The following is a 9,977-nucleotide window of genomic DNA, read 5'->3' on the forward strand; positions in this document are numbered from 1 at the left end:
GTCCTTCTTGTAGTGAGGGGCCCAAAACTGAACACAGTATTCGAGGTGTGGCCTCACCAGTGCTGAGTACAGGGGCACGATCACTTCCCTACTCCTACTGGCCACACTATTTCTGATACAGGCCAGGATGCCATTGGCCTTCTTGGCCGCCTGGGCACACTGCCGGCTCATGTTCAGCCGGCTGTCGACCAACACCCCCAGGTCCTTCTCTGCTGGGCAGCTTTCCAGCCACTCTTCCCCAAGCCTGTAGCGCTGCATGGGGTTGTTGTGGCCGAAGTATGTTTATGTTAAGGCAATTTATTTAAAGGTACAAAGATGAGCTGTCTAGACTTACTCATTTTAAGCTGAAAATCAAATAAATTGGTGATGAAAATGACCCAACAGATGATCTCATCCATCTCAAAGCCAGTCCAAGATGTTTCCCTACCATTACCCTTGGCATGTTCTACAGTGCTTTATCCAGCTTGAAAGAGCTGAAGTGTTGGATATTCTGCTGTATGGTTTATTTTCCATCTGAAGTACTAGCTTTCCCATGTGAATTTTATTGGAGGCTTGTCCAAAGACCATGGATCATGTCTTTACTCCTGTTGCTTTCAAGGGCCTTTAGATCAGGCTCCCTAAGACTCTTGAGTTGAACACCTAAATGCGTGTGAACCCCAGCACTTGAGTAACTCCACTGATATACAGCTCTGATCCTCACAAGGGTACAGGGATTTAGGATTTCTGAGAAGCTTGCCATCGATGTGAGCGAGCCTACTATCAAGGCTAGGTTTGTGTACTTCACAGCATCAGCAACCCAAGGCTCAGAGAGCCTCCATTACAGACTTCTGCAGAGTGAAGGAATGTACTTTGCCCCTCAGCTGGATTTGTAATAAGGATGTTAAATAAAACTGAGTACCCCTTTTTGGGATCCCTGTGGACACTTTCTCACAACTGTGTCCACATGGCAGCGGCTGCTTCAGAATCATCCTGAAGGGTTTGTTCTTTTCTAATCAACTTTGTTAGACTTCTTGGGGTGTTTTTGTTTAGTCCCTGTGTTTCTTCCTTGCTACATTTCTTTTGTGTGGGAACTTTGTAATTCCTTGCAAAGTGAGGTCATGCTTGTTGTGGCACCTTCCCTGTAAAATGCAGGATGCACAGCTTCGATAAATGAAGGCAATTTGTCCTTTTCAAAAAATATCCTGGCATGCAAAGTCATGGGAAGGGCATAGGAGAGCATCAGAACAATTTTTTTCTTACACTACATAATAGTGCACTGTAAGGTGATGATCAAAACATCTGCTGTGTGAGGTACAAGAGCAGAAAGCAGAGCTATTTTCCGTTCATCTTACCAATTTTCTTTGTGCCATTGCTTGAAGATAGGCCTTGAGGATTGCTTTGGGGGCATTTGGAGATGAATGAGGGCAGGATGGGGAAATGAGCTGTGATAGCCAACTTAGCCAGCCAAGGTCACTTGGAAACTAGGATCTACTGAAATGATTTAGTCTGGTTGACTGGCTGCTGTCATTCTGTTCTTGGGGGACTGGTTAACCCTCCAGCAATCCTCAGTATTTCTGCAAAAAAAGGTGGGGGGGAAATCCATTGTGATCTCTTATTGAGGGATCCTGCGGTCTCATTTGTGAAGCTCTGACTTTTGGGGTTTACTCCCAAGTAAATCTTTATTTCACTGTTCAGAGCTCCAATGTGGTTTGGTTTTGGGGGGGATTTTTTTTAGAGAGGTAGTAAATAACTTTTACAAGGGCTTACCTAAATGTGATGAGGCTTGTTCCAGATCAGGATTGATTATTCCAGTCCCAATAACTGAGATCTTATTTTACATATATTTTAAACCTGGACTGAAGTTTTGTTTCTCAAACTTTTTGGGCAGAGTTCCAGTGTGTCTCTACAGAATCCCACCATTGATAAAGTAATGGTTTTTTTAAATTTAAAAATTGTATGTGTCCCTTAAAATTTATTTTATTACCAGTGATCTTGGGATTTCTCCTTCAAGGTATATGGTTCTTAGGATACTAACTGTTCCTGTAACTGTGTTTGTCAATATCCTGCCCTTTCTCTCCCTGAGTGGAAGGAAGGAAGTAGAGAATGAAGTCTAAATGGGAGAAACTTTATATTGTTGCTTCCTCTGAGGATCCAAAAGGTGCTATGTGGCCTCATTTTTAGCAAGGACCTTTCTTCTTTCTCCTCGTATATTCTGCCCTCGTACTGGGGAGAATCTCCCCTGTAAAAGCACTGCAAAGCCAACTCTTATCGTCCTCCATGTTTCTCCTTGCTATGTGGCATACCCAAAAATAAGCAGCAATTAGTCCATAGTAGCCATGGTTCGTTTCACTGTCAGTGTGTGCTTCACTGTCCCTTTATTCTCCTTTGTCTGTTTCTACATGTCTACTTTGTGTTTGTCAGAGGCTTGCTGGGACTGGAACTGGTCTCTTCTACTGTGTTGGGACACATGTCTTGTTTTAAGGGTAGACTTGCGCAAGGGTGGCCAGCTGGTGCTCCCTGAGATACATGTAGCCAGGAAGCAGTATGAGGCTGTGGCCTGGCTCAAGAGACTGCTGAGTGTACCCAGCTCTATCCTCTACTGAAGCGCTGGGACCTCTGCATAATTACTGCTTGCTCCCATCCCTGCCCCACTCCAGAGCTGAGCCAGTCTCAGAGCTGCTGCCTCTTGGCTCTTTTGGGTGTTATGAGTTTTAGTTCTTGGTCATGTGAAGACCGTGGTGGGTGGCTCACAAGATCAGTCTTGAACTGCAGCCAAACCAGCAATAAATGGTGCATGAGTAGTTGAATTAAATTGGCCTGTGGCATGTCTGAAGGTAAACCTGAGCTGCTACGCAGAACCAGGGCCTTAGAGCTAAGTTCAGTGAAGACTAGTTAAACTTGCTGAGGTTGCAAACTGAAAAGGTTAAACTCAGTTAGTTGAAGGAGACCATCTGGAGTCGAGTTGCCCATATCCAAGCTTACAATAACAGACTGGCTGCTGCCCTAAGCCTGGAGGCTTCTAAGCTCAGTAGTTTGGTGAGACCTTGAAATTATAATGATTTATGCTTATGTCCCTGTTCAGAACTGCCTTGTGCAGAACACTAAAGCACCTGTATCACAAAGATCAAGAAACCACGTTTGTCTGCCCGGGTGCTTTGAAGGGGCCTAATTAATGGGTGGGGTTAGGCCCTTTGCTTTCCTGCCTCTTGTGTTTTATTCCAGTCTCCTATTTCCTCGGAGAAATTTCTAACCATTAGACTAGAAATAGGTTTGGGCAACAAAACTCCCTTGGACAAGAGAAATTCCTCTTGGTGAATGGGAGCTACTGTGCAGCCCAAGATCATGGTACTGGAGGGAAGAGACCAACATGAGCCTGATTCTTACTTGGGGTCAGAGGGAAGAATCCAGGGTTTTGTTCCTACAAGTTCCTGGGAGAGGAAACTGAACCTGTAAGGGATGGTTTGTAAGTGCTTGATATCTAGATCTCAAACTTACTTGTCTGGTTTAAGTAAGGAACTAGTTAAAACTATTTTCACTGTTTCAGCGTAATGAGACACTTTTGATGTCTTCACCCTTTAACCTCTTTACCTCATCCTTTAATGCCGATTGTTGTGCTCAACCCATGGACTTCATAGTTTTACTCCAGCCACGTCAGTCCTTTGTGGCCTTTGCTGTTCTTCACAGAAAAAATGTGTTCTTAGAGAGCTGCTAGTGTTTTGGTGTGTGTGTTTGTTTTTTTTTTTTAACAGATCATGGTGAGGTTAAATTCCCTTAGAAGCCAAGAAATAAATTTTAAAATAATAATTTCATCTGAAGAGGTCAGCTAAACTGCTTAATTTAGTTTTAACTCTTACTGAAATGATGTAGATAGCTTACTGCCTGGGACAACTCGCTTGGGAGCCATACATGTAATAGTTCAAGCAGCTTCAGGTCAGGCTTTCTCAATTTCTGATGAGGCCTTGGAGGTCCAGACTGGATTGAACAGGAGAACTGGATGATGCGTGTAGGTGCAAAACCGTTTCCTGTAAGTGGGTGAACTTGGTTTGGAAGCGGTTTGTCCATGTTAGTTCCAGTACTGACTTTGTAGTTGGTGATTTTTGATATCCACACTCGGTTGCTTGGACACAAATATGTCTTGCTACACTGTTTTGTACAGAGGCAGCAGATATTCTAAAACTTTAAAAATATCTTCCAATTTTTAGGCACCTGTCATTTTTACTCATCTGTGTAAGTTAAACTTCATGTTACTCTTCATGTTACTCTTCATATGGTGCTCTGAATATCAGACTGAGTTGCTGAAGTTGCAGTCCACAGAGCAAAACTATGGAAAGCAGCTGGATGCAGAATGGTAGCAGTGGCATGATCTTGTTGTTTAAAGAAACACTTGCGTGAACTACCTCAGTGTTCTCAAAATATGTATGGAGGTTGTATGGAAGGTGCCTCCAGAGATGCTGGTGGAGAGCAGAATCACTTTGTATTTTGTGCATGTTGCACAAAATAAAGCACAACCCTTGCTATGAGAGTTTACTGTCTAAATATGTGAGATGCCAGACAAGTGGTGGTATCACAGGAACACTGATTATCCTAGTTTTGCAGCACAGACACTAAACTGACTGTGCAGGATGTTCTTTGGCAGAGCCAAATCTGAACTGGCTGGTTTTGAGTCCCTGTCAGTGCTATAATCTCCAGCCCTTCATCCTTCCTCTCTTCACCATGAGAACAAAACAGCTAGCCCAAAAGCCGGTGGATTCTACTGGGAGCTGTAGGCAGAGTTTGGAGTAGTGAACTTTGGCAATCAGGAATTGTCTATCCAGGTTTCCTGGTAGAGCAAAAGATCCATTCAATGCCAAGAAAAGGTCCAATTGTCTGGGTACTGACTGGTACATGTTATGTGCAGCAAGATCTTCTGCAGCAATTTGTGAATTGTTTTACCTGTGTGCATGGACAACAGTACATAAATCTGCCTCAAGGCCACTGTGCTAATGGCTGGAAGTTTCAACTCTTGCAGAAGGCAATTAAACCTTAAAATCTGTTGAGGAACAACTAGATGTGGTAAATTATGCAAGCTAGCAAGCTGCCACCTTGAACAGGTTTGAGGCTGAGAGAATGCTATGGAGATAATGTATGTAGCTTTCTTATGGAAAAGATATCCAGTGAAATGACCTAAATGGGAAAAGATGAATTTTACATGACACTGGAGACACTGCACAGCTGAAAAACAATGATGTCTGCTTCTCTTAATTTAATGCTGAGGGAATAAGCTTTTCTGTGATTCTCACAGAATTGTGGTCTCTCAAAATATGAGGGTATCAGTTTTATTCAGGTCATTGTTCCAGTGTCACACAGCAAGCAGTACTTTATCACTTTCACTGAAAATGTGAGGTTAATGACCCTGACCCTATAACCATGTTATAGGATATTCCTCCCCTGTAATTTGTGATCCTGTAATAGTTGTCTCTGGGTCTTTTTTCCTTGGACTTTTTTATTTTTTGTGAACTTTGGAACTTCCAGAAACCTCTGCAAAAAGCAGTCATTCCCCCTCTGCCCTGCTGTGTAACAGTCCTTGAAGGAGGCTAAGTAGTGATGGCAGAGACGATGAGCACCTCCAGCTCAATACTTTTACAACTCTTACCTCTGAGGTAAGAGGAATTGGTGTGCAGCATCTTTAGAAATAGTCATTTATGACTAACAGATCATCACAGTCCAAACAGCTAGTCTTTGCTGCTTTTCCTTGGAGGATCTTAACCAGTACTTTTTCAATGTTGGGATGGGGCTTGGTGTAGAACTATGTACTTTCTTCTCAGCTCAGTGTAAGGTGTGAATTTTGGAGAGGAGAAGAGGGCAGAGGCAGTAAATTTTGCCACTCTGTCCTACATTGCTGAACTGTGGTTCTTCATTAACTGTTTTCTGTCATGTCCAAGCTATACCTTCTGAGTGGAGGTCCAAAGGATATAGTCTAACTTGGTGAGGAGGCAGGAGAGCAGAGGTGTGGCTGCTGTTACCGTGATTGTTCCTCGGATCCTTTAAAGTTGCTTTCAAACTAACTTTTTTGATGAAGAAAGCGAGAAGGGGTATGATTACAACAAGGGGCAGAGCATGTTTTATCTGTTCTTCTGGAGGCTCTTTAGAGTTGAGAACGGGTCTGGGCAAATGCTGGTTCAGTGTGAGGCTTAGGTTCTAGTCATCTTTTCTCACCAGCCAGCTGATCTGGCTGGCCATGGGGGGCAGAGCATGTGATCCTCTCTGGGATAGTGGGAGATGGTACAGGGGTTCCTGTTCGTTCCATGTGTGCTAGAAGCTGCTGCATTTCTTAGGTGTGTTTGTCAGAGATCACACTGGAGTTACGGCTCTCAGAGCACAGGCATAGCTTGGATGTGTGCATAGGGAGAAAGAAAAACAAGGATGGCTACAGGAGGAGAAAAAAGCTCCATTCTGTCATATCACAAAATAATTGTCTGGATCTCAATATGACTTGCTTTCAAATCCAAACTTAAAATAAAATCTGGGTTTATCTTTTTTTATTGCTATTTCTGCTGCGTCTGTGATTTGTAGGAGGCACTTAAAGGCTCACATTAGTGTTCTCGTGTTACTTTTTTTTGCCCCCTGTTGTGACAATTCCTCAAAATAATGACTTGTCTGTGATGTTGAGCGACTTCTTTGAGGTTTGCACAAAAATGCTTTATCGTTGTGGAAGGTGAGTTTAGTGTCTGGAGTAATATAATCAGGGAAGTTCTCTCTAGTTCAGAGACTGAATTAAATTTTACCTAGCCTTAGGCTATCTTCTTTCAGATCTGTCCTTTAGGGCTCAATTACCAATTAAATAGTTCCTTTACTCCCACTGTCTGGACCGGCAGAGCAATCTGTGCCAGGTATTGCCATCTCTTCCGTGCAAGAGAAGTGTGGGCAAAATCATTGGTCAGGCTGACAGGTGCTGTGAGGAGAAAAGAAAAAGCTGGATCCAAGCCTGTGTGCGCTGCCTTTTGACATGAAGCACAACAGAAATCGAGCAGAGTCATAAGGCACGAAATGTCTCTCTAGGCCCTAACTTGTTGGTTGCTTGTTTTATTTGAGGGCTTTGAATCAACCCTGAAGAAATGTAGCCCCTTGCCTTTGGATGACCTGGTAAAGCTGAATCTTGGCTGTGTGCCTGGGACCGGAGCAAAGCTAAAGGTGCTCGATGCTACACACTGCAGCTCCAGGCTTCAGTGATTCTGTAAGGATGCCAGATTAATAACTTTACCGGGGTGGTTTCTTAATCAGCACTTACTGATTTACTGTGAGATACTGAGGGCTGTTTCCTGGGCAGTTTCCTGGGGCTGCTTTTTAATCCAGCCTGCATTGTTGGGTTGGGGTCAGCTTGCAAAGCTTCCGACTTCTGTCTTCCTCCAATGCCATTGTGGTAGCAACAAAGATGAGGGTGTCACAAAAGCAAGTCAGAAGGCTTGATCACTTCTGGTTATTCATATCTTCCTAACTTGGGGGTCTTGTTGGTTTGGAGTTGCTTTGCAGAACTTTGAATCTGAGAAATTTGTAAAATCACCAGCTTATATTTTCACTTTTGGGCTACTCCTTTCCATGGAGACATGCAAATTGCTGCCTTATGCTTTAAAGGAAAGAAGGATAGCAATGAAGCTAATCTATGTGTTTTATGTATGTGAGAAAGCAATTTTATGGTATCTGCAAGTTGTAATTTTAAGAAAAAGGAAAGCTCAGTATTTGTAACCACTGACACTTAAATTGGTGGTAGCCTAACTTTTGTAATCGGCTTTAAATACATGGTGAGCTTGGGCCAAATTCACTTCTACAACTTTAACCTCAGAGTAGTTACCAGGAGGCACCCTGGCCTACTTCTTTTTGATGATCATATCTTTTTAACTTAGAATCATAGAATCATTAAGGTTGGAAAAGACCTCTAAGATCGAGTCCAACCATCAACCCAACACCACCATGCCCACTAAACCATGTCCCTAAGCGCCTCATCTACATGTCTTTTAAGTACTTCCAGGGATGGTGATTCAACCACTTCCATGGGCAGCCTGTTCCAATGTTTATCCACTCTTTCAGTAAAGAAATTTTCCTCACGTCCAACTTGTCTGTGTTGTTGTTTGTAAAGGAGAAGTATGTACAACTTGTGTTATTCTGTGGAAAAAGGAAGTTTTCAGGAACCCTGTAGCCTCTATCTCAGGAAACAGATATGTGGAAATCCTGGTTTCATTTTACATGGGACAATTGGTTTCTTTCCCTTCTCAAACGGTGGCTCTCAGGCCACCATAGGTAGAGACTGGTTTAGTCAAAGGCAATTTAAGAGACGAGCATTTGAGCCAGGAATTTTGACAAGGAGCTGCCAATCCCAAGTGCATTCTCCAGATCTGCTTGAGAAGCAAAAAAGATCTGGCACCCAAAACAAAAGCAAAAACCCTAGTGAGAATTCAGCACAAAATTAAATAAAACCAGCCCCAGATCGATACTGTATGCAGAGAGGGGGGAGGCTTCATGTAAAAGTCAAGTGCCTTTGTGTTGATGCACAACAGGAGGGATGTTGGCCTGCCAGCTGCATATGATCAGAAGGCTGCCTTCAGTCCTGAAGAGTCCCTATGAAAGCTGTGTCTCTTCCATGTGCTTTGTGCTCAATTCATAAAAAAGCTGGTAAATGGGCTACATTATTTATCTGGCTTCTCTGTATCCTTATGACTCTTCATAAGTAGATAGAATGAAGACAGTTCATTGCAGGGCATGTTTGCTCTAGCTCAGTATGGTGTTAACCTATACCTGAATTGTAGGTACCTTGGAGGGTAGGCCAAGGGCTGTGACATGTACTGTGTCTTCTAAGAGCCATTTAACCTCAAGAAGAAGCAACCATTAAGATCTTATTTTAAAAAAAAAAAGTTATTTCCCTAATCCCAAGTGAATGATTGGTAGCCATCAAGGAACTTGTAGGTGACCTTCCAAGGAGAGTCTGACTTACTGGATTTCACCAAGACAAAATTAGGAGATTTCCATATCTGAGCTGGAGTCTGCCAGTAGTAAGTCATTTTTCAGAGTATCTTAATTAGCTGTAATTCATAATAACTTGTAACATATAAGGATCTGTCATGGCTTCAGTTAGCCAGTTGTGAAATAGTTGATTCTCATGGGGAATATTGGGAGCTAGAATCCACTCTTGTTTATTGGCACAGCAAGAACAAGCTGGGGTGAAGTAATAACTGTGTGGTGGGATAAAGCTATATATTGGTGGTGGTTGACTACTAAGTGGTCAGAAGAGATTTTTGGAGTAAGCATTGGGAAACAAAACCATTTTTCATCATTATTGGCTTATAGCATGAGTAAATGACCTTTTCAAAATAAGATGAGTAAATGTCTTGAAAACACCTTGTGGTTTCTTTCATTGCAAATATAAAAATACTTGGAGGATAACAGGAATTTCCATGACTTATATGCCTAGATAATTTTTTTCAAGGAGAATTGGGGTTTTGTCACACTTTATCACATATCTTTTGAATATATCTTAGGTTTTGACAGGCTTTGAGTTACTATTGTCAGAGCTCTCATAATTTAGAGGGTAGAAATATTTCAAAAGATATGAAAAGTGGCCTTAAAGCAAAGGCAGTGGATTGATGCTTAAGTGGCAAGGGATCTATTTCTGAGTGCTTGCAGAATGTCAGATTAGCATGGTGTGCGAAGGGATGCTACTTAACCATTCACAAAGTAAGTATAATTCACATTTTTATTTTCTCTCTTCTTTTTAAATTAAGCTTTTTTTGAGCAGTTATTTTCTTTTCATCTGTGTCTTTGTAACTCCTGCTACAATGGGGTCCGGATCCTATCCATTGCTTCTGGTACTGCTACAGTATTCTGCTTTTGAATTAAGGAGCCCGAGATCTTCACAGTCTGATTAAATCTGATGGGAAGCTTTTCCAGTTTTCTCCAGACACTTTTCATTCTTAAACCTGGTTCACATATGGACACATGTTTCTTAAAATACAACTGCTGGTGGGGAA

Source organism: Aptenodytes forsteri, unplaced genomic scaffold (assembly GCF_000699145.1).
Source record: "Aptenodytes forsteri isolate BGI_AS27 unplaced genomic scaffold, ASM69914v1 Scaffold282, whole genome shotgun sequence".
In the NCBI taxonomy this organism is placed as follows: Eukaryota; Metazoa; Chordata; class Aves; order Sphenisciformes; family Spheniscidae; genus Aptenodytes; species Aptenodytes forsteri.